We start from the raw sequence: 26,572 nt of genomic DNA on the forward strand, positions 1-26,572 counted from the left end.
AATCAACAAATACCCAAGCATGTTTAGTTCTCTGTAAGTATACAAGTACATATGACATAAAGGAATGTATATTAATCTTCTCACCACCCCCAAATCCTTCTTCACATTAATGAATGAATTAAGTCAACATTTAAAAAAAAAGCAATCAAAGTGAAGCAAACACATGAAATTGCCAGGTAACAGATATTAATGAAAACACTTTCTCTTTGATAATCTGAAATGGAACCATGGGTTGAAAAGGTTCCTACTGTATGACATCATCACAAACTCAGCAGCTTAGAGCAATGCCTACTCACATGAGTGAGGAGTGTGATAAAAGCCTACCTCGATCCTCTGCTCCATGATCTCATCAGATTTTAAAGGAAGCTTCAGCCATGCTATAGTCTCAACTGAAGACTCCATTCGCACCCCAATTACATGTCCTTCCCAGATCCCGAACTAAGTATCTCCATCTCTTGGTGATCATTAGCTGAATTTAAAGCCACTGCCAGTGTATTTGCTATGATAATTTTCCCAATATCCTTGCTCCTTTCAACATCAGCAGAAGACTGTTTTCATTTGGCCTGGTTTGTAAGCTTGCCTAGCCTATCCCATGCACCTCATCACCTTTGTCATAATCCATTGAGTAAATGAAAATCACAGGCCTGCCCATATCAAAGAAAGAGAATCTTGGGTGGTATACTTTAAATAAGTGTCCCTAAAGACTTATGTGTTGAAGACTTGGTTGCATATTAGAAGATAACGGAACCTTCAAGAAATGAAGCTTTGTGGGTAAAAGTTAGTCTCTGGAGACATGTCCTTGAAGTTCTTTTGAGTCATTATCCTCTTCCTGTGTCTTTTCTTGCCATGGGTGAAGAGTTTCCTCCAACACACACTGCTACCATAATACTCTGTTTTACTACAAGCCCAAGAATGACATAGCTAATGAGCCATAGATGGAAAACTCCCAGACAACAAGGCAAGATAAACTTCGCCATCTTTGTAAGCAGCTCACTTTAGGTAATTTGTCAGAGGGGTGTAAAACTGCCTGGCACACAAGAGCACAATCACGGGGAGGCAGATGTCAAGAATGTATCACAGAATCTATTCAACACGCACAACAAAGTCATTCAGAGCATTGATTTTTTTTTCAGATTAATGAATAAGATATTTCTGGTAGTCGAGAATATGCCCAAACTCATCATTATCTCTAGGGTCTTATGAATAAAATATTAAAATCATGTCTATGTGTACTGTAGGTGACAGGGATTCTAATTAAATTTTTATCATTTTGCATGGGGATTGAACCTAGTGATTCACACATGTTAGAAGGGGGTACTATACTACTAAACCATATCTCCAGCCTCTGTGACAGAGTTTTTAACAGTGCTTTATGACAAGAGAATAAATTGAAGAACTATGCCAGTGTTCAGAGCTTTAGCCAAAGACAGATGGTTATTCAGATAGCATAAAATATAGCTGAAGAGTCTATGCAGAAGAAGCCAAGTGAAACCTAAAGATGGCTATAGGAGATTGTCTCACAATGTCTTTTTCTGTACCCATCCAAGACATGACTTCTCTGTAAACAGAACATTCTTTGCTGAGCCATTAACTTTGAGCTTGGTTGTGAGTTGCATTAACCAGTCATTTGTGGCTATAGATGCCAGCCTACAACTCTGAGCAGGCTATAGGTGGTAGCAAGAGTCTCAGTGTGCCACTTTTGCCTTCTCTTCTTCTTTATCTACAACAAGAATAACTCAGCCTAGACTAATAAGGTACGCCAGCCTAAAAAGCCTAGAAAGACAACCATTAGCCCTATATTATTGGTGTAAGTCACTGAATTTGGGACTTCTTCCTTAAGCAATGTTCTACCAAGAAAAAATAAAACTGATTAAACTCAGTATAATATTTTCCGAGTAACAAATGAATACAAGAAGTAACTCAGCTGAGTCTTTAATTAAAATGCCTGCTTCAGATTACAAGTAACTTCTATTTATTTTTATATTTGCTACTCTGGTCTCTAAAAAACATATCTTTCTTTTCTTGGAATGACCTCCACTGGGAATTTAGAAAGTCAAGAAATGACTCCTCTTCTACTCCACTTGAGTTTACTATAATATGGAGAACAACAGTCATCAACTCATGTCTATAGAAACACACAGACCACCTTTATCCTCACTAATTTAGTATCATTATTGAAGAGATAGGTGTCAGTAGGCCCCAAAAGGCACAGGACTGACCCCAAGAACTGGGCGGCTTGGTGGGCCATCTGTGTGTCAACCTGCCCAGGAGATTGTTAGCACAGCTGACTCTCCCTGTGCTTTCAGGGAGCGGACGCGCACAACGGCCATCCGGGTCACCTGACAGACCCAATTAACAGTCATAGCCCTAGGGGAACTTTGCTCGGACCTTGGCCTCCCAGGCTTTTGCCTAGACTCAGGGACTGGGCGGCCAGGCTAACCTTGTGTGCGCCAGCCTGGTTGGGAAATCGGCTGCCCAGCGGAGTGAGCGGAACACAAGGGAGGTCACAGCAGCATACACCTTCGGCGCTCCCTGGGGGTACACACGGGCTCCATCTGGTCCACAGACACAATCTGGGGCAAGGCCTCAGGCAGAAGCCCTCAGCTCAACTCTCTCTGCTTCAGATCAGCCTGGGCGGCCACACCACATCTCCAGGTCACTCAAGAGGCTAGCGGGGGCTTCCGGGCGGCCAGCTGGGAGAAGTCGGTGTGCTCCAATAAATCCTGCGGGCCCCAGCGGGAGCCTTCAGGTGCCTGCTTCGGGATCTGAACAGCCTGGACAGCAGCACCCTGTCTACAGGCAGTGCAGGGTGTAAGCTGTGCACCAGAGGCCAACGGGGAAGGGGCAGCTTGCACTAGTGAGTCCAGCACTGACAAGACCAAGTAACACCAGTGAGAGCTAGATGGCAAAAGGCAAACGCAGGAACGTCACTAACAGAAATCAAGGCAATATGGCAACATCTGAACCCAATTCTCCTCTACCAGCATGTCCTGGATACCCCATCACACCAGTAAAACAAGATTTAGATTTAAAATCACTGGTCATGATGCTGGTACAGGAACACATGAAGGACATACTTAAAGAAATTCAGGAGAAAATGGATCAAAAGTTAGAAGCCCTTGCAAGGGAAACACAAAAATCATTGAAAGAAATCCAGGAGAATACAAAAGAGAATACAAAAGAGAATACAAAAGCCAACAAGGAGGAAATGCAAAAAACACTTAGAGAAATACAGGAGAACTTTGGTCAACAGGCTGAGGTCATGAAAGACGAAACACAAAAATCTCTTAAAGAAATACAGGAGAACTTTGGTCAACAGGCTGAGGTCATGAAAGAAAAAGCACAAAAATCTCTTAAAGAATTACAGGAAAGCACAAACAAGCAAGTGAAGGAGCTAAGCAAAACCATCCAGGATCTAAAATCAGAAGTAGAAACAACTAAGAAAACTCAAAAGGAGACAACTTTGGAGATAGAAAGCCTTGGGAAGAAATCAGGGGACAGAGATGCAAATATCAACAACAGAATACAAGAAATAGAAGAAAGAATCTCAGATGCTGAAGATTCCATAGAAACCATGGACTCAACAGTTAAAGAAAATGCAAAATGCAAAAAGCTTGTAACCCAAAATATCCAGGAAATCCAGGACACAATGAGAAGACCAAACCTAAGGATTATAGGCATAGATGAGAGTGAAGATTTACAACTTAAAGGGCCAGCAAATATCTTCAATAAAATTATGGACGAAAACTTCCCTAACCTAAAGAGAGAGACGCCCATGAATATACAAGAAGCCTACAGAACTCCAAACAGACTGGACCAGAACAGAAATACTTCCCGTCACATAATAATCAAAACACCAAATGTTCTAAACAAAGAAAGAATATTAAAGGCAGTAAGAGAAAAAGGCCAAGTAACATATAAAGGAAGACCTATCAGAATCACAGCAGACTTTTCACCTGAGACTATGAAGGCTAGAAGGTCCTGGGCAGATCTCATGCAGACTCTAAGAGAACACAAATGCCAACCAAAACTACTATATCCAGCAAAACTCTCAATCACCATAGATGGAGAAACTAAGATATTTCACAACAAAACCAAGTTTACCCAATATCTATCCACAAACCCAGCCCTAAAAAGGATAATAGGAGGACAACACCAATACAAGGAGGGAAACTTCACCCTGAAAAAAGCAAGATAGTAACCTTTCATCAAACCCAAAAGAAATTAAGCAAGCAAATTTAAAAAATAACGTCAAAAATGATAGGAAGTAACAATCACTATTCCTTAATATCTCTTAACATCAATGGACTTAATGCCCCAATAAAAAGACACAGACTAACTGACTGGATACGTAAACAGGACCCTACATTTTGCTGCTTACAGGAAACACACCTCAGGGTCAAAGACAAACACTACCTTAGAGTAAAAGGCTGGAAGTCAATTTTACAAGCAAATGGTCTCAGGAAACAAGCTGGAATAGCCATTTTAATATCAGATAAAATTGACTTTCAACCCAAAGTCATCAAAAGAGACTCTGAGGGACACTTCTTGCTGGTCAAAGGAAAAATACAACAAGAACTCTCAATCCTGAACATCTATACTCCAAATGCAAGGGCACCCTCTTTCATAAAAGAAACTTTATTAAAACTCAAAGCACACATTGCACCTAACACAATAATTGTGGGTGACTTCAACACTGCACTTTCCTCAATGGACGGATCAGGAAAACAGAAACTAAACAAGGACACAATGAAACTAATTGAAGCTTTGGACCAATTAGATTTAACAGATATATATAGAACATTCCATCCTAAAACAAAAGAATATACCTTTTTGTCAGCACCTCATGGTACCTTCTCCAAAATCGACCATATAATTGGTCACAAGACAGATCTCAACAAATATAAGAAGATAGAACTAATCCCATGCCTCCTATCTGATCACTATGGAGTAAAAGTGGTCTTCAATAGCAACAGAAACAATAGAAAACCCACATACACTTGGAAATTGAACAATACTCTACTCAATGATACCTTGGTCAAGGAAGAAATAAAGAAAGAAATTAAAGACTTTTTAGAACACAATGAAAATGAAAACACAACATACCCAAATCTATGGGACACAATGAAAGCAGTGCTAAGAGGAAAACTCATAGCCCTGAGTGCCTCCAAAAAGAAAATGGAGAGAGCATACATTACCAGCTTAATGACACACCTGAAAGCCCTAGAACAAAAAGAAGCTATTTCACCCAGAAGGAGTAGAAGGCAGGAAATCATCAAACTCAGGGCCGAAATCAATCAAGTAGAAACAAAGAGAACCATACAAAATATCAACAAAACCAGGAGCTGGTTCTTTGAGAAAATCAACAAGATAGATAAACCCTTAGCCAGACTGACCAAAGGGCACAGAGAAAGTATCCAAATTAACAAATGTAGAAATGAAAAGGGAGATATAACAACGGAAACTGAGGAAATCCAAAAAATCATCAGATCCTACTACAAGAGCCTGTACTCAACACAACTAGAGAATCTGGAGGAAATGGACAATTTCCTTGACAGATACCAAATACCAAAATTAAATCAGGAACAACTAGACCATCTAAACAGTCCCATAAAGCCTAAAGAAATAGAGGGAGTCATAGAAAGTCTTCCAACCAAAAAAAGCACAGGACCAGATGGCTTCAGTGCAGAATTATATCAGACCTTCAAAGAAGAGTTAACACCAATACTCTTCAAACTATTCCACAAAATAGAAACAGAAGGAACACTACCCAATTCCTTCTACGAAGCCACAATTACGCTGATACCAAAGCCACACAAAGATCCAACAAAGAAAGAGAACTTCAGACCAATTTCCCTTATGAACATCGATGCAAAAATACTCAATAAAATTCTTGCCAACCGAATCCAAGAACACATCAAAACCATCATCCACCATGATCAAGTAGGCTTTATCCCGGGAATGCAGGGTTGGTTCAATATACGGAAATCCATCAATACAATCCACTACATAAACAAACTCAAAGAACAAAACCACATGGTCATTTCATTGGATGCTGAAAAAGCATTTGACAAAATTCAGCATCCTTTCATGCTTAAAGTCTTGGAGAGAACAGGAATTCAAGGCCCATACCTAAACATAGTAAAAGCAATATACAGCAAACCGGTAGCCAGCATTAAAATAAATGGAGAGAAACTTGAAGCAATCCCACTGAAATCAGGGACCAGACAAGGCTGCCCCCTTTCTCCTTATCTTTTCAATATTGTACTAGAGGTACTAGCTCGGGCAATTCGACAACATAAGGAGGTCAAAGGGATACAAATTGGAAAGGAGGAAGTCAAACTATCATTATTTGCAGACGACATGATAGTCTACCTAAGTGACCCAAAAAACTCCACTAGAGAACTCCTACAGCTGATAAACAACTTCAGCAAAGTGGCAGGTTATAAAATCAACTCAAGCAAATCAGTGGCCTTCCTATACTCAAAGGATAAGCAGGCTGAGAAAGAAATTAGGGAAATGACCCCCTTCACAATAGCCACAAACAATATAAAGTATCTTGGGGTGACTCTTACCAAACATGTGAAAGATCAGTATGACAAGAACTTCAAGACTCTGAAGAAGGAAATGGAAGAAGACCTCAAAAAATGGGAAAACCTCCCATGCTCATGGATCGGTAGAATCAATATAGTTAAAATGGCCATTTTGCCAAAAGCAATATACAGATTCAATGCAATACCCATCAAAATCCCAACTCAATTCTTCACAGAGTTAGAAAGAGCAATTATCAAATTCATCTGGAACAACAAAAAACCCAGGATAGCTAAAACTATTCTCAGCAACAAAAGGAAATCTGGGGGAATCAGTATCCCTGACCTCAAGCAATACTACAGAGCAATAGTGTTAAAAACTGCATGGTATTGGTACAGTGACAGGCAGGAGGATCAATGGAACAGGGTTGAAGATCCAGAAATGAACCCACACACCTATGGCCACTTGATCCTTGACAAAGAGGCTGAAAACATCCAATGGAAAAAAGATAGCCTTTTCAACAAATGGTGCTGGTTCAACTGGAGGTCAGCATGCAGAAGAATGAGAATTGATCCATCCTTGTCTCCTTGTACTAAGCTCAAATCCAAATGGATCAAGGACCTCCACATAAAGCCAGACACTCTGAAGCTAATAGAAAAGAAACTGGGGAAGACCCTTGAGGACATCGGTACAGGGAGAAAGTTTCTGAACAGAACACCAATAGCGTATGCTCTAAGAGCAAGAATTGACAAATGGGACCTCATAAAATTACAAAGTTTCTGTAAGGCAAAGGACACCATCAAGAGGACAAATCGGCAACCAACAAATTGGGAAAAGATCTTCACCAATCCTACATCAGATAGAGGGCTAATATCCAATATATATAAAGAACTCAAGAAGGTTGACTCCAGAAAACCAAACAACCCTATTAAAAAATAGGGTACAGAGTTAAACAAAGAATTCTCACCTGAAGAACTTCGGATGGCGGAGAAGCATCTTAAAAAATGCTCAACTTCATTAGTCATTAGGGAAATGCAAATCAAAACAACCCTAAGATTTCATCTTACACCAGTCAGAATGGCTAAGATTAAAAATTCAGGAGACAGCAGGTGTTGGAGAGGGTGTGGAGAAAGAGCAACACTCCTCCACTGCTGGTGGGGTTGCAAATTGGTACAACCACTCTGGAAATCAGTCTGGCGGTTCCTCTGAAAACTGGGCACCTCACTTCCAGAAGATCCTGCTATACCACTCCTGGGCATATACCCAGAAGACTCCCCACCATGTAATAAGGATACATGTTCTACTATGTTCATAGCAGCCCTATTTATAATTGCCAGATGCTGGAAAGAACCCAGGTATCCCTCAACAGAAGAGTAGATGCAAAAAATGTGGTATATCTACACAATGGAGTACTCTTCAGCCATTAGAAACAATGAATTCATGAAATTCTTAGGCAAATGGATGGAGCTAGAGAATATCATACTAAGTGAGGTAACCCAGACTCAAAAGGTGAATCATGGTATACACTCACTAATAAGTGGATATTAACCTAGAAAACTGGAATAGCCAAAACATAATCCATACATCAAATGAGGTACAAGAAGAAAGGAGGAGTGGCCCCTGGTTCTGCAAAAACTCAGTGAAACAGTATTCAGCAAAACCAGAACGGGGAAGTGGGAAGGGGTAAGTGGGAGGACAGGGGAAGAGAAGGGGGCTTACGGGACTTTGGGGGAGTGGGGGGGGCTAGAAAATGGGAAATCATTTGAAATGTAAATAAATTATATCGAATAAAAAAAATTAAAAAAAAAATGCTCAACTTCATTAGTCATTAGGGAAATGCAAATCAAAACAACCCTAAGATTTCATCTTACACCAGTCAGAATGGCTAAGATTAAAAATTCAGGAGACAGCAGGTGTTGGAGAGGGTGTGGAGAAAGAGGAACACTCCTCCACTGCTGGTGGGGTTGCAAATTGGTACAACCACTCTGGAAATCAGTCTGGCGGTTCCTCCGAAAACTGGGCACCTCACTTCCAGAAGATCCTGCTATACCACTCCTGGGCATATACCCAGAGGATTCCCCACCATGTAATAAGGATACATGCTCTACTATGTTCATAGCAGCCCATTTATAATTGCCAGATGCTGGAAAGAACCCAAGTATCCCTCAACAGAAGAGTGGATGCAAAAAATGTGGTATATCTACACAATGGAGTACTATTCAGCCATTAGAAACAACGAATTCATGAAATTCTTAGGCAAATGGATCGAGCTAGAGAACATCATACTAAGTGAGGTAACCCAGACTCAAAAGGTGAATCATGGTATGCACTCACTAATAAGTGGTTATTAACCTAGAAAACTGGAATACCCAAAACATAATCCACACATCAAAGGAGATACAAGAAGAAAGGAGGAGCGGTCCCTGGTTCTGGAAAGACTCAGTGAAACAGTATTTGGCAAAACCAGAACGGGGAACTGGGAAGGGGTGGGAGGGAGGACAGGGGAAGAGAAGGGGGCTTACGGGACTTTCGGGGAGTGGGGGGGGGGCTAGAAAAGGGGAAATCATTTGAAATGTAAATAAATTATATCGAATAAAAAAAATTTAAAAAAAAATCTGTGTACCTGATTTAATAAACACATGTAAATCTCCCAGAAGGCTTGAAGGTAACATACTCAGAAATACATTCCTAATTTCTTCCCAGATTTTTTGACCCATTTTGTGTCATATTTTAACAACCATTAGCACACAACTGCTTTCAAAGAGACAAACTTTCAATAAGATCACCACTTATTCAAGCAGAGAAGAAAAGGCCTGCATTCTGTCCAATGAAAAGTACATTTCTGCTATAAGAGAAAACAACCACAAGTGATTCAGATTTCCTAAATCAATGGGACATCATATCTGAAAATCATTTCCAAATTCACAGCACTGAGAGGTGCTAAGGTTAGAGCCAGAGATTCAAAGACCTGCCAGAGCAGGAAATGCACTAGAATCAGGAGGAGGATCTGCAGGTAAGCAGGACCCTGTTCTCCAATCAAACTAAACAACAGCTTCCATCTGCCATTCGGCAACACTGACTGAGAGGAAATTATAGTCTGCAATAGGTCAAGAAAGTATGCCTTCTAGCTCCCATGATCACAAAAGTGCCAGAAGCAAGGGCATATGAACTTTATAGAAAATATAAAAATATAATAGTCCCATTTCCCACCAAGCATGGGAAAAGAAAAATGTGGTCAAGAATGAAATATTAGCTGCCGGGCCTCAAAAGACTGAATTGAAAAGAATAGCAAATAAAATGGTCCACTACAATCCTGTCATCAGAGGCACTGGGCACAGGTTGATGCTACATTTTTCCCATAATGCTGAGCAAAAGCTATTTGAGTGTCAATGTTAGAATCAGTGCCAGAGCCAGGGGGCACCTCAAAATGACCCAAATCACCTCCTGCCCAAGCCTGACCCCAAGGACACCATTTACAACCCACAAGGTTGCTTAGGTCCAAAGAGACATGAGACTTGCCTTCCAGACAGATATGGTCTAGCATGGTCAGCAAGTACTCCAAATGGAAACCCAGAGACAATTGGCTAGTATTTGGGCTCTAACTTCTTTTTCAGCTATGTGAACTTGTATAAACTTGATATATAGCTTAACTTATCTTCTGTGGAAAATGGACATAATATGGAACATATATTAATTAAATGTTATTCTGAATTTACTACTGTAAAACAGCACATCACATAATCACATAGCACATAGAAAATTATTAGCACTACTGTTATTACTCCTTATCTTCTAGCAACATAAAGATGACCCACCTTGCTGGCTCTGTTGGGTCCTCTAGAGAGCTAGGAAAAGCCTCATTTTGTGCATTGAGGTTCACTGAACACACCTAGAGGTTCACTGAACACACCTAGAGGTTCACTGAACACGTTTTGACTCTGCATGGGGCTGAGTCAGCACCATTGGTCAATGGATTCCTTTGATTTCTTTTCACCTTATTCACCCTCCATAAAAAGAACTTACCAACATACACTCTCTTAACCCATCATTTTTGTTTCCTTTTATTTAATCTTCTAAACATACCCACATCCTATTTCCTGATGCCAGATGAACTGGTCCATCCTTTACCATCCTGTTGAGAACTTTTCTCCATTTTCAGCTCTCTCTGCCCTTAGTATCTCATCCCTTCCATTTCCTTAGACACCACCTCCATGCTAAGAAAAATCACAGCAATTATAGCTCCTTCAAGTCACATGGAAGTGAAACTCTTTTCTGCCTTGTTTTGATTTTATTTTCTTTAGTTGGTTGGTCTGCTTTTCCTGTTAACTATCTTCCAAGGCACAGCTGTGTGTGGTGCCCAACTCCTTCGCTCGACCACTGTGAGAGTGAAAGCGCCACTTGGTGCCTCCTCATTGCTAATCCAAAGCCTTGAACCCCTCCCTCCTGTATCTTCATGGCAGCAATAAGCACTGCTGGTTCCCTGCCCTCCTCTCACGCCCACCTTGCTGAGTGTCTGCTTTCACATCCTGTCTGAACCTACCTGCTTTTCCTTGGCATCCTTGTGGCGGTTGCTACCATGTGTTAACTCCTTCAAGGTTGGCTACACTCAGAGCTCCATCTTCCTCCATCCTGTCCTTGATTCCAATGGTTTTATTTTACCTGGCTCTCTTGACCCCTCCCATTCATCACTCCCCTTCACCACTTTTGACCTGCACTCCATTTTCATCTAATCTCTCTAAGCATCTTGGTCCTAAAACACACATTAAAAAACTGCATTCTGACTCTGTTTCACCTACTGGTAAGGGAGCTCCTCACTTCCCTTCCCTTGAAGACCCCTCCTACTTTATACAGAGCCACTTCCTATACACTGTAGATCACTCCTGCTGATCTCCATTTTCATGGTCTTAGCTTTATTAGGCATCTTCTTATTTCAGAGATAGTGTATTAAAGATATTCCAGCGTGGTCCTGGCCAGCCTAACTCCCTCCAGTCCAACCTCTAAATATTAAGCAGCTCCAGAAATCAATGAGAACATGAATCTTTGTCTCCTGAACTGTGTCACATAAGCTCCACTTTCTATAAGCTGATGTCATTACCTATTCAGAATTCAGCCCCACCCACCTGAATGCTTCTCCTGTTTTCCTCATGCCACTGACTGGCCATGCTTAGTATCCTACTATTCCTAAATATATCGCACTGTCTCCAAGCACAGTGCCGTAGAAAAAGCAATCATTGCCTGAATTGTGATTTCCCATCTCTTCTTAGGCCCAGCTTCAGGGTCACCTCAACTGCCACCTTCACCATAAGGTAGTCTTCGAAAAGCCCCAGGCAAAACACAAAACAACACTTCATTCACACTACTCTAGGACTTTGTAGTAGCTAGTTGTATGTCAACTTGACACAAGCTATAGTCATTTTGAAAGAGGAAACTTCAACTGAGAAAAATACCCCCACTAGATTGGAATGTAGAGAAGCCTACAATACACTGTCTTTATTGTTAATTTATGTGGGAAGGCCCGACTCTTTGTGGATGGTTCCACCCCTGGCCTGGTGGTACTAGGTGCTAAAGCAGGCTGAGCAAGCTATGAGGAGCAAGCCAGCCAGAATGCAGTATTCTTCATGGCTTCTGCTTCAGTTCCTGCCTCCATTATTCTTTGCTTGAGTTCCTGCCATGACTAATATCAGTAAAGAACTATGATGTGGAACTGCAAAATAAAATAAACTCTTCCTTCCCAAGTAGCTTTTAGTCATGGTCTTTATCACAACAGTAGAAACCTAAGACAGTCTTACATAGAGGCCTAATACTAAACAAACTTTTAGCCATTGAAAGCTCTTTGTGGTAGAATTTACCCTTTTTATCTTTTATTGCAGCAACTCCTAGAGAGTCCTCATGTTATCTAATCAAATATATGGTTGGTTGCTGGAAAAATGAATAGTGGGGCATATATTCTACGACACAGCAGAATACTGCCAATACAGCAGCAGAGCAATAGAGGTAAATGGGGTAGAGGGTGCTCAGGTGGGGTTGTCTCAAGACACAGCTGAAAAGTAGCATAAGATGACATCTAAATATACCCTACCTGTGTTAGCCTTCCATCATTGTGACAAATACCTGAGACAAATAACTTAAAAGGAAAGATTTATTTTGGTTCATAGTTCAGAGACTTTCCATAGTCACTTGACCCAGTGGCTTGGGGCTGGTTAAGTCCTCAGGGTAGAAGCATGAAGATGAGGAGACATGTTATTTTCCTGAAATTCAGAAAGCAAAGAGAATGATAGGGGCCAGAGACAGAGTTCCAATATCATTTTTAAAGGTACAACTTGAATTATCTAATTTTATCCCAGAAGGCCCTACCTCCTAAAGGTTCTCTCACCTCCCAGACATTCCCAGGATGACAACCAAGACTTCACATGAACCTTTGGAGGGCACTTCAAGTACAAACTGTAGCACCCACTCTGAGAGGAAACTGTGTCATGTCAACTGACATGGAGAGGTCTCAGTGTCACAGAAAGGACGCATAAATTGATACAATTTTTATACTAAGTGAAAGTTAGATATTCCAGGAGACAGCCAAAGGGCAGAAATGTGGAATTTCCACAGTTACAGCCTAGACAGTAGGAATACTGATCGGAGATTCTTCAAACCCATGCCCTAGAATTTAGAATCAGTGTGAAGAGGAGAGAGGAAAAGCCAAAGTGACTGACAAAACTCTGGCTTGTTTTAATAGATTCTGAATTAAGCAAGGGAAGTTATTTTTCACTGGAAACATAAGGACTTGAAGACTTGATATAGAGAAATTGATTGTCCCATAGAAAACTTAATTTACATCTTTATAGACCCAAACTTGTGAGTGATATATGCTCCATGTACTATACAAATTCACTTAGATATGCATCAAAGAATTTAACCTCCATTCTGGGGTGGAAGGGGGAATCGCTCCTATTAGTGAAGCCACTCCTGCTTTCCATCTTCAATTATCTACTTTAATTCTAGCTAAGGGTCTTCCTCATTAGGCAATCTCCTCCTTGTCTCTGCTTCCCTCCTCTGATTCACATCATAATCACTGACATTGTGGTTTGGTCTCAACCACTTCTTTGAAATGCCTTTAGCACAGATCCCCAGGAATAGCCATAGAATCAAACCCAACATTCATGTTTAAGTTCTTGTTTCAGTACACTTAATATAATGTGTATATATATATAATATACACATATATGTTATATTATATAACACTATAATATATATGTGTATTATAGTATATATACATAATATATATACTATGTTATATAACTTTTATATAACATAATATACTGTATCATATTTGAAGCCTCAGAAGCCTTGAATTGTTAGGCCTCAGATTCTGCCCTCCTCCTTGAACCTGTTAACCACTAGTCTACCTGACCTTCCATCCCATCCTTCTATTATCTTCTGAGATCTGTTGCCTCTTGTTACATCAATAATTCCAGCACTCTTGTCTTTGGCCTGTGGATACCACTCTCCTTCTCTATGGGTGAGTATCTCTGTGCCATCTCATGCACTCTCAGAATTTAGTGATCACATCAACTACCAGTGGATAGAAATATCTAACTGGCCACTCCCTGGATGCCTCAGTTGTCACTCAGCAGAGCTTCCTTAATCTCAATGCACACATCGCTCAACTTGAATCTCCCACATTTCCAATGCAAAACCAGTCTTCCTTATAAGTTATCCAGCCTTATCAGGGGTGACCCCCTCATGTGTGAATTTGGCTATTTCATGCCTTTCTCTCTCCCACTCACCTATCACCAGGTCCTACCAATTTTACATTCTAATGATTTTTTAGAAAAAAATAAATCTTCCTATTCCTCATCTCAGATATAACTGGCATAGTTTCACTTGCTAACCTTGTCTGCTAATCAGTCCATGCACTCTCAGTATTACCCACGCCAATCTTCCCCACCTTATTGCTGCCTCAGACAGCAAATGTGGATCGTAACATTGCCTTTGCTGACAAAGTAAAGTACCATCTCTTCAATATTTTCCATCCTGCCTTCTTACAGGGTCCTTCATCCTCACCCACACTATGCATTCCAATGAAACCAAAGACCTTCCGACTTCCTACACATGCATAGACACCATAACCATGGAGCTGACATCATTCTCTCCTCATAGCTCATTAACCAAACTGCATTCAACCTCTTATGTCTCCTCTAGTTCTTAGGCAAACTTCAAGACTTTCCTTAAAAATGGTGTCAAATAAGTTTTCCTTGGACATTTAAATAGGTTAATTACCTTTTATGTTCCTACACCTTTGGATCCTGCCAATCATGGAAGAATAAGAATATCGTTTGCATAATTTTCTTCCCCATTGGACACAAAACTTCTCAAGTGAAAGAAGTGTCCTACTTCTGATATTCTCAGAAACTTGCTTAAATGCAACTTGATGAAGTGCCGAAGAGATGTAATAAGCTTTCTATTACATTACAACTCAGACATACAAATAATTTTCCATTTCATCTAATCTAGAAAAATATGAAGTGCCAATTATGTTTCTGGCACTGAGTTACAACTATAAAATAAAAATAGTTCATATTCATATTACTTTTTATTTTTGAAGTGCCTTTCTACACATTAAGTTATTTTTACTTTTACTTCACTTTAGGGCTAAATGAAAACTACATATTCATGAGACAGTCTCACGAGGTAATTCCTCAAAGGCTCATATGCTGAACATTAAACATTCTTGAAATAAAGCCAAATAAAAGGATGGAAAATATTCAGTTACTTTGATTATCTATTCACCCTATTAAGTATAACCATGGAACAACACACACCAGCTCCAACACATAAGAGCCCTGTCTTTAATCTCTGCCCATAGAGACTTTTAGCAGAGTAGGGAGACATCGCGCACTTAACATAAAAAAAAAATTCCATTTCAGAGAAATCAGGTGCATTTTGGAAGTATAAAGTTATCATGGTTTAGAGACACATCCAATTAGGGGAATTAGGAAAGACTTCATTTGAAAGGTAACCCACTCAAAGATGAAATATACTAGACAGATAAAATCCAGGCCCCAGGGCATTTCTGGTCAGAGGAATCAGCATGAATCAGATGAAAGAATCAAAGAAGTCCGGGAGTACATGGGAGAAAGCAATGATCATTCCTATTGGCTTTCTGGGAATATGAAAAAGACTATGATGTAAGGTCATAATGATAATAGGAAGTTATTAAAGATGTTTTCAATGGGGAACTTGAGAACTGGTGCTTAGTTCATATGGATACTGGGGACATGCAAAAATTTTAAAAGGAGGGTTAAGTAGTCACAGCTGGACTTTAAGAAGGGAAACTGATGAAGTTGTAAAGAATAAGTTTAGGAAAGCTAGGGCATGGAAAAGAGGAGGCAATATTTGCCAGAGGCAAGTGGATTTGTATTTCATGGCACTGTCTTTATGAGCTATACCTAACTCTAACAGAGCTAAGAGCTTACTTACACTGTTAAAACCAAATAGCTGAAAGATGGAAATTTATATAGCATTTTACACTTCATTACTAAGTTCTTAATTGCTGTCTACTAGTGCTAAGCAAAGAGATAGTTACTTGAAAATAAAATAGAAAGTGGCTCACCATGAAAAGATGTCAAAGTACCAGATAATTATGGGACCTGGATGACTTCAGATTAAATCATCTGTTAATGAGCTAGTAGATAGTATTATGGCTTTGGTAGTCAGAAAATAAAACTAATATATACTATTGTTGATAAGGAAATTACCACATTAAACCTTATATGAGTTTATTGTACATTATAGCCTTAAATGTTCACAGTATAGACTAGTTGAAGTTTTAAATTAGATACTCAAGACAATAATCTTGTCAGGTAATTTTAAATGACCTATTCTTATTAAGAAATGCCATTTATGAATTCATAACATTTAACAGTTACTTTTGAATCATCCACTCTGTCTCAGGCACTGTGATAAGTAAGTTCCCAGGACTTGTGCGGAGCAAATGACCCATCCCCAATTACGAGACTCACATTCTAAAAGCAGAAAGAAAATAAAGACAGTGAAGGAACCTATAACAAGTAGCAGGATACCGAAAGGATAACAAGTACTTTTAAAAAAGTAGGACAGGGGCCTTATCCTGATGATATACTAAGTAAGCTCGTTCATGTGGCCATCCTTTCAGAGCTAAAATCAGATGTTACAACAGATCACTAATACATGATGTAGCCTCAAGATATGACACCAGAGAGCAAACATATCTTACATATATGAATATGTTCAAGAGTTTGGCATCTCAAGTTGAAGACTTGGACTAGAAGGTTCTGGATGCAATAAAAGCAAAAGGCAGTCTCTTCTGCTGGCCTTCTGCTACTGTGCTGGCATCGTGTGAGAACCACAGCAAGTAGAAGAACAGCTTGAGCCGCTTTTTATTTATTCCCATTTCTCTCACTGCCAAGCCCTAAAGCCAACCTGTGTTTGCACTGTGACTGGGCCATGCACTTGTGTAGTCTCAGAGTTGGGTTTAAAAGAATCAAGCCCCACCCCCGCTCCACTTGCTCTTAATCCAAATCCCTACACTGACTCAATCATTTTATTGATTTTGCTTTAATATAGGGATTCCAGCATGGAAAGCGATTTGTAATCCCTTTCCAAGAGATTACACATCTATGCATTATGCAAGGCAGAAAGGATGCAAGTAAGAATCTGAGCAGAAAACAACAGACTTCCAGCTTCCCAAGATCAAGGAAAGTACCCAGGATGCATCTATCAGAAAATTAGTCAGCAACAACTTGATACATGTCCATATGTATACAAAGAATGAACAGGCAACATCCAGAACTCATCCTGGAAGCAACTCCACACACTCCTTCAGAAAACCAAAGAAATATTCATGGATCTTCAAGGAGTAGACTCTAGCAGCCTCAGAGACTTGCCTCTAACTACAATTCACACTCAGATTGGTTTTTATTTTTAAACAAGAGGAATTTTAGTGAAAAACTGAAAGGCAGAGGAAAGGAAAGTATTTCATTGAAATTCTGTTGTCTTTAATTTTCACAAAACAGGAACATTCCAGGTGTCTCCAAGCAGAAGTAGCTAAATATTAAGCAGCACAAAACTGTGCTTGGGTAGGGTCTGAAACAACCATGGATGTTTTTAAATGGAATCTCACCTTTTAACACCCAGGATGCTTCATCTAACACTTGATAAGCTGATATGATTAAATAATGAATTTATAATCATGTATAATTATAATAAATAACAACATTTATAATGAGTAAATAAATGAATTGCTGAACTCTGAGCAGAGAAAAAAGACCACTCTTGCCAATTTATTTGCTTGGTTGGCAGCTTCACAATGCCACGTGGTAGGACAGAGGACTATTGAGACAGAGGAAGAAGATTCCTGATTCTGAATGGCTAGAGACCTTGGGAAGCAGCTAGAGTAGCACCTGTTCCAGACTGGTCCTATAGAAACTAAGTCAATACATGTCTGAAATTCTATTGATTTCTTGTATACTTGTTCATTATCTTTCTCCCTGACTACAGTACAAGCTGAAATCAGAAGACAATTAGCCTTGAAAAATTAGGAAACAATGAGGGCCATAAAAGAAAACAATGCAGCAAGGATAATGAGCTAAGCATTAAAAATAAGTAAATCAGATAAATCCTTCAGTTGAAAGGTATAAAGAAATCATGCTTGAACTGAGCTAGAAGTTTTCTCCCTGCTAACTAGCTTATACAGAACCAGGAGGGGCTATGCAGGCTACTGGGGAGGGCAAGTCATTAATGGTATTACCTGCTATGAACCCTACAGGGTATGATGTCAACATACCAAGTAAGATGCCCCTATTGGTGCAATAATGGTATGAGTGTTATGGAAGTATCTGATTGCTTTCTGATTAGATTGGAGGCCCAATCCACAGGAGGGAAGTCAAGTCTGGTACTATAAAGCTTGTCCAAATCCCATGGTTGAGGAGATCATAGGACCCAGTGGGAAAATACTGTTACTGCTGTTTGGCTAAACTCACATGGTATCTCTGTTCATTGCTTTGTTATTCCTCAGATAAAGACTATGACCAAAGCAATTTAAGGAATAAGAATTTATTCTGGCTTATGGTTACAATGCATAGGAAGCCATCATACAGTGAGGCACGGGAGCAAGCCACAAGCATGGAAGCAGGAGCCAGAAACTTTGCAGCTCATCTCTTAAACCATAGGCAAATGCAGAAAGAGCGACCTAGAACTAGAGCAAAGCCTTAAGTTCTCAGAGGCATGCTTCCTCCAGCCAGGCTACACCTCCTAAACTAGCGAGCAAGTGTTCAAATATCAGATCCTATCAGGGACATTCCTTGTTTAAACTATCACAATGGCAGATTGCCTTCTAAATATTTATATTCAGAAACAAAGATTAGTGCTGACTTCAGCCTCGGTCAGAGAAGCTCCTTTTGGCAGTGTTCAACAGTTAATAACAGACCCATGACTAGTCAAAGTACTGAGGAGTTTTCAGTAACAGCTCTAAATGGAATATCTATGTCATCCCCTCCAAGGCTCATGGATCATCATGGAAGAGAATGTGGAAAGACTGTATAAGCTGGAAGAAGAGAAGAATTCTGTAAGGCAGTATTTCTCTAAATACCAGGACGTGTGGTGGTTAATATCGGTTGTCAACTTTACTGGTTCTGAACTCAATTAAGAGACAAACCTTCAGAGAAAATACTTAAAGGATCATCTAAAATAATCTAATAATTATTTATTGATAACCTTAAGTTTACCCTCTGAAGATAGTCTGCAAGGGATTTTGATTATATTAATTAATTAAAGTGGGAAGACATGAAGGCATAATGTTTGTAACATTTACCCTTGTGTTATTAAAATGCTGATTTCTCTGCCCTCATATTTTGTTTCAGTCCAGACAGAACACTGTAATGCTTATACCAAGAATCTCCTGCCTCAAATTTGTGTAAGCAGTTCTTGCCATTTATCCTCTGCCTTGTCAATAAATGCTCATTACCCAATGGCTGGGCAGAATAAAGAATATAGTGGGATGTCCACTAGTGAGAGGAAAGAGAGGGAGAGTCAGACCTGTGGAGAGGACAGAGGAATCGAAGCAATGAAAAAGAGGTCAGAAGAGTCAGATTAGCAAGAATATGCAAATAATTCGTCATGGGTGGGGCTGGCAGGTAGTCACATTAACATAGAAGTTTACCATACATCTTTTAACTGCTCAACTATTGGGCAGTCTTAAATAAATCTTGGCTTCATTGTGAAGTTGTTGGGGATTCGCATAAGGTAAATAAATACAGCTATCAGATTAAGTCACTGTTTGTGTTTATATTAAGAACAATTCATTTTCAGACATACCCTAAATATAGGTAGCACCTCAGGTAGCAACCCAGCTCTAAGAAGGTTGGGTGGGAAAGGCTTTTGCTTCTTGCCAGCTTGTCTTCATGTCGGTTCAGTGAGTTCATCTATTCTTCATCTGCCATTGTTGCTGCTGCTGCTGCTAATGCCTCTGTATTCTTTTGCTTACATCAGAACTTATTCTGGCTTCCAACACTGTCTAAAGAGCAATGACTCTCCAAGAATCCTTATTGCCTGCAGCTCGAAATTGGAACTAGGCAGGTGGACAGTCTTATGGACTGAGTAGCTACTAGATTCCATAGCCTCTGCATTGTGAAGACAGCTATAGCTGAGCTGCCCAGACCATACTAAGTAAGCCAATCTAATGAATCACCTTGTAATGTATGTTCATTCTATCGGTTCTGTTCCTCCAGGGGATGCTAACTAACTTGGGAGAGGGCATCATTTTCTTCAGTGACAGAACCACTGCCAAACCCTGATGCATCCAAAAGAGTACTCACTAGGAAGAAGGATTGCAGGGGCAGTAGACTGAACAAGGGGTGAGGGACAAAAATATATCATATTCATGTCTGAAATTGTCAAAGAATAAAACATCAACTATAAAACAAAACTATATGTGAATTAACTTACCATAATTACCTACTTAAGGTAGAAAAGCATTTCAGAAAAAAAACAAACAAGCTGTTGTAACAACGTACACAAAGTGCATATAGAGAATAGCTAATTAATATATAACTTTTCTTCACTTCTTCTTAAATTAAGCTTTTGGAATCTGTATAAGCCAGCGGTTCTCAGTCATCATAATACAGAGATTCTTTAATATAGTTCCTGTGGTGACCCCAATGATAAAATTATTTCACATAGCTATTTCATAACTGTAACTATGCAAATATCGGATATGCAACCTCAAAGGGATTGCGATCCACAGATTGAGAACTGCTAGTCTACAAAATGGAAGCTAATGATATCAAAATAAATGTCTGATAAAGAGGAAACAAGAAAGACAGAACCTTCCATCTATCTTCTAACTTACTCTCTTCACATGTACAGACCCTACTCCACTGTCTTTTATGCCCGGTGTCTCAGTACACATAGCTCCTTGATGGTGTCTGTCTTTGGGATACAAACTTTAAATCTTCTCCATATAGATACTCAAGACTTCCTGTGCAAGAAGATGTACTGCCTCACATCTACAGGTGAAATAATCTATTAGTCCTTGAAAGCAAAGATTATATATACATGGTTTCTTGTGATTTCTAAATCTGCCCATAGGCAAACAAGCTTTCAGAGAATTCTAGAGAAGTTAAAGGATAATATTTATGAACACATTCCTTTTGTTTGTTTGTTTTTTAACTCAATGATCCTATGGAATTTGGTTAAATATGCCTCTCAGGATGAGGGTAAACTTTGTTGTAGTTTGGGATCTTTTGCTGTCAGGCAAACTGGGAGGAACTCTGTCCTTACCCTGTCTTCCTAATGTCACTAGATCCCCAGGATCAGCAAAGTACAATCTTATGTCCTTGAATAGTGGAGAAAGGAGATGCAGGTTACAGACCTGGCTCTAGGGACTGAAATGTTACATAATGAGAACCTGACATTTTGAAACCTCTAGCGCCCAGTGACAAAACCACAGGAAATACCCATCCTTCATGTATTTGATACATCATAGCCCCCACTTCTTATAGGCTGAGATCCCAGCTAAGGTCTGAGCTGATGTTATCACAGAGGGTATTAGCTGTTCCACAAGCTCCTGGTGCTCCATTTAAGCCTTTTGTTCTCAGCAAGTTGGGCTCTTTTTCTTCTCCAGTGTTCCTTAATTTAACCAGAGATTACGATGCTAAGGCCCCTGGGAACCAGAGGGTTCTCAGCCATGATATTTTGCACTGGGAGAACCAAGCAGAGGGAATGCATTTCTTCCCAGGGTCTCCTGGGGCTCCTCAAAAGAGAGGATTTAGATGTTTCTTCTCTTTTGACATCAGAATCAACTTTTCAGCTTTATAGCACTCAGACCAAAGTCCAACCAAAAACTAACACAAGCGCCATGGACAGCTGCTTTCCCTGCCTCTGCAGGCAGGGTTGTCAGGGTGCACTAGGCACATCATGATGTTTCTTTGCACTTGAGGGGCTTCCTTCACTCACACTTGTTCTCATGCTCACTTTTACTCTCCCATGCTCTATAATTATTGTTGTTGATGCTATTGTGGTGGTGGTGGTATTCTCTATCTTCTAGAATAGACTGCTTGTCTGGTAAGGAGAATTGCTCAGCCTGCACTCTATCCACAAAATTCTAGCCAGTTTTCAAATCCATGACCTTTTTATGGTCTTGAAAATCTCCTAGGGCTTGAGTTCAGTCAATGCTGATTTGTTTCCATAGACAGCAATCAAACACCTTCCATGTCAAGGCATTGCCCTCTGCTCTCAGGGAAAGAAGAGTAAATTAGGCACAATCCTGTGACTTCGGAAACCTATATGTAACTAAGAGATTGAGCTGGGGACACAAATACAGTGCAAGAGGTGAGGAGTGCCATTGACAAGAACCAACAAGAAATAGCGTTTTAACACCCTGGGATAAGGCATAACACCAAGGCTCTAGACTAACCAGCTGGAGCATCTCAGGAAGGATTTCTAGGTGGGAGAGAATGTACTGTCTGTCCCCAGGTGAACCTACACAGCAGGAGGCGAATAAGAGAGAAGAACAAGCACATGAACAAAAGGCCTTGGCTACATTCGATTTGCCCTTCCTTGCATTTACAAAATGAGGCCATACTAAGTGTCTGTTGCATGCTAGGGTAAGAATAAATGCCTGTGTTCCCCAATGAGGCTAAGAATAAGTCTTGCCTCTACTAGTCCACAGGTTCATAGTAAACAGCTGTTGCTATATTGTGTAGTAAGTATGAGCACAGAAGTGCAGCCCACTGGCACAGAGCCATCCCCTTTCTCTAAGTGAGGAGTGGGGATTTGGGCTGGATCTCAGAAGAGGAATGTTGGATGTATATACAAATGATAAAAGGACATTTAGAGACAAAGGAAATGCCTATGCCACAGCTTTCCACAGGGTAAGCTACTCACCTGGGGAGTTAGGAACTAAGGTCCCCCAGGACACGGATGAAACTTCTTCAAAGGGAAAAGAACTCCTTGAGCTTAGCTTTGGGTTTCTAAATTTTGTTCAATATGCTAATGTGTAATTCCAGGAAGGAGTCACCAACCTCCTCCAATTCAGCCCTCAGAAACACAAAGAACTATGCCAAAAGTTTGGCAGATAGATTTCCCAATTATATCCCCATACAAGAATGCACCTCATACATTGGTTATGTAAGTAGCACTTGGGCCCCTTGGACCAAGCTCACATCAGGTGACAGCCTGTCAGGTGCTCCCTGACATTGGAACAGAAGGATGAAGTCTCCAACACCTTCCACCACATGACTAGGAGTTCTTCCCTGCATCAGAGCCTAGCTTCTTCTGCAACATCCTGGGATGAAGAGCACACCAGGGCCTTCCAGCTTGCCACAGCTGCAACATGGCTTTGGGACTGCCATAACCAAACCTCTGGCTAGTTACTAAACTGCACTTAGCTCCCCTCAGTCTTTTAAGGCCTTTCAGAGAATCTGGGTCTCTGCCATAAAGACCATTTATGAAAATGGAGGTAATGCTGCAGTTAAGGACAAAGATCATGATGGTTCTTAATTAGAGCTATGAAAGACTTCTATAGGGGTCATATCCTTGTAGGTCTTTGTGCCTTAAATATGGTCTTTCCGCAATGGTCCGGGTGCACACATTTGCTGTTTTCAGTGAGCTAACATGCCTGTAAATGTCCCCCATCCTCATGTCACAGTGAAGGAATTCTGTAGAGTTCTAGACTAAGAGGGGACTGCTGCTCCTCCCTCAGCAGGCCCACCCACCCCTCTCAAGATGCTTGTAAGGCCCTTTTTGGTTTGCCTCTCTGGTTTGTGCCCTACTGTGGCTGTGACAGTATCTTCTCTGTGACTGACAGATTAGACATTCTCACATGCTAACTGAACACTTGAAGCCTGTCATTCTTTTCTTTATATATCTTCTTCACTTATTTGAACTCATCCTTTGATCCTTCTGACAAAGCCTTAAACATTTCAAAACATGAATACTGGCACTAAAGAGGTTCAAGAGTAGATGCTGCAGTATTATCTATTTTTCAGGCATTGAAGGTCAGAGTCTACTACAACCTTAATTGGAGTATGCATCACTGCATAATCAAGCTATAGTATAATGTATACCTACAACTTATATTTATTTTCATTTTGAAACCCCTTTCTGTGTTTTCCTACACAATCATTCTTTCTGTCAACAAGAACACTAGAGATACCACATTTTTAAAAATAAGACATTCAATTTTGTCTCTGCAGCCTTCTCGTAAGTAGCATTTCCCTCCCAAGCTGCCAGTTTTGGTACCAGCTCTTCCTTGATGTTCCCAGAAAGTTTCCAGACAACAGCTGTGATTCAGGGTCTTTCTCCACACTGTCTCCAAAGAACCATACTTATTTCAGATAACTTAGAGCCTTTACTTATCAATTCAACCATCACCCATCAATAATATTACAATCTTTTTTGAGGAGTATCTCACTCTTATAATTTTATGAGCCAAATTATAGACCTCAATAACTTCGGGCCAGTACAATTGTAAATATTATCACACTAATAGAAAGCTTTCCCATATCAATTTAACCATCTTTGTCATTACCATACATTTTTGGCATGCCACAAACTACTGATGCTTTGCCAACATTTCTTAATTGGTTTAATGCATACATTTTCTCTTAATTTAAAGCATTCTGTTGAAAATTATTTTTTAAATCCTGATCAAAATTAGCAAGAAAATAAGCTGTGTCTCTTCAGATCCAGGATCCCACCTAAGAGAAAGATCCAGGGTAGACAACTTCCTCACACTCCACATCCTCTTACATTTGATTAGCACAGCCTTTTAGTAAAGCCAAGGGCATCTGTGAAGAAGGCTGAGGGACCCTAGTCTCTAGCATGGCAGCAAGGAAGAAAGAATGGATTGTAAAATAAGAGATAGTCCTGTGGCAGTGTCTCTGCAGATTATCCTGACTGATGATTGGTGTGGAAAGGCTCAGCTGACTGAGACTGAATAAGAATAGCACCATTCTTAGGTAGGTGAGTCTGGACTATGTAAGAAAGCTAGCTGAGCATGACCATGGGCCAAACCAGTAAAAAAAAAAAAAAAAAAAAAAAAAAAAAAACCAACAACAACAAAAAACAAAAAAAACCAAACTCCCATGGTTTCTGTTTCAGTTCCTTCTTGCATTCTTGCCCTGAATTCCCTCAATAATGGATTGTCACCTGAAAGTGTAAGCCAAAGAGACCTTTCCTCTCCTAACTTGCTTTTGATCACACTGTCTATTGTACCAACAGAAAGCAAACTAAAACAGTAACTCAACCACAAAATGTAAAATAACTAAAGCCTATTATTTCTAGATTACAGAACGACAAAGCAACATGGGAAGCATTGTCATCCTAAACAGGGCAAGAGCCTCTGAGGATCCATTTCTTTCAAGTCTTGACAGAGTTGACAGTGGCAAAAGCCCCTCTGAATTGTGCAAATGTTATACTGCCATTGGCTTATTCTGATCCTTTTCTTTTTTGCATCATTCATAGTGCAGGCTTTTTTTTCTGTCATTTCTGGTTTCTCTGCATGTCTGTAATTCTTGTTTAAAAAAAATTGGCAAGAGAGAGGACTGAAAAGGAACAGCTTAACAGAACAGATGTTAGCTCCAGGCAGCACCTGTGATCTGTGCTGAGGCATTCCTGAAGTGGTAGATAGGGAGGATGAAGTGGGAAAGGTGAGACTCGGGAGGCCATGGGGTAGCGGTAAATGAGAAAGGTAATTTTGAATTTCTGAGACTGAGAAGATTTCCAAGGGAAGTTTGTGGGTGGAGACCAGAGCAGACTCAGTGGAAGTAACTCACCCAAGAAGAACTCTGAGGAGAAAAAAAGTAAGATGAATGGACCATCATTAATATGATCCAAAGGGGAGAAAGATGATGACTCATTTCCTTTCTGCACAGTTCCACATGAAGCAGAGGGCAGCTTGGATACAGCTTCCACATCCCTGTCCATCTTGTGACTCAGGCTGTCCCATACCTCTGAGTCTATCCTGTTCTCTTCAGCTCTTCTAGAAAATCCCACTTGAAGTTTCTGCCTTCGGCTCATCTTTAAATCTCCCCTGAATCACATCAAGGATGCTACCTGCCTCTTGGAGTTTTACTTGATCCCCTCCAGCTATCAGTAGCTCCAACCTCTAGGTAATCACTGCTCAGCTGAGTTCTGTTCTCTGTCTCCTCCATCTTTGTCTCTCCCCATATTCACCCCTCCTTTGTCACTGCACATGAACTTCCTGGGAACCTGGGATCACAGGATTTTCCTCTCCTCTTTCTTTTCATTGACTTCATTCATCTCCTTGGCAGATGATGGCAAGATGGCATTTCTTGCTGATAGCAGATGATCCACATCATCACAATAGGATGGAGTCGCAGGGAGTTTCCAGACATAGTTCTTTATCAAGGAACTGATTTACCTTTATGTGTGCACTGTGTTTTCTCTGATACAAAAATGGTAGTATTTAATGCAGCGTTGTACCAGATGTCTTGTGGAGTCTCTTTCCAGGGTCTCCTTCACTCTGGGTCTTTCCAAAGCTGGGAACAAG

This window comes from Apodemus sylvaticus, chromosome 8 (genome assembly GCF_947179515.1).
Source record: "Apodemus sylvaticus chromosome 8, mApoSyl1.1, whole genome shotgun sequence".
Lineage (NCBI taxonomy): Eukaryota > Metazoa > Chordata > Mammalia > Rodentia > Muridae > Apodemus > Apodemus sylvaticus.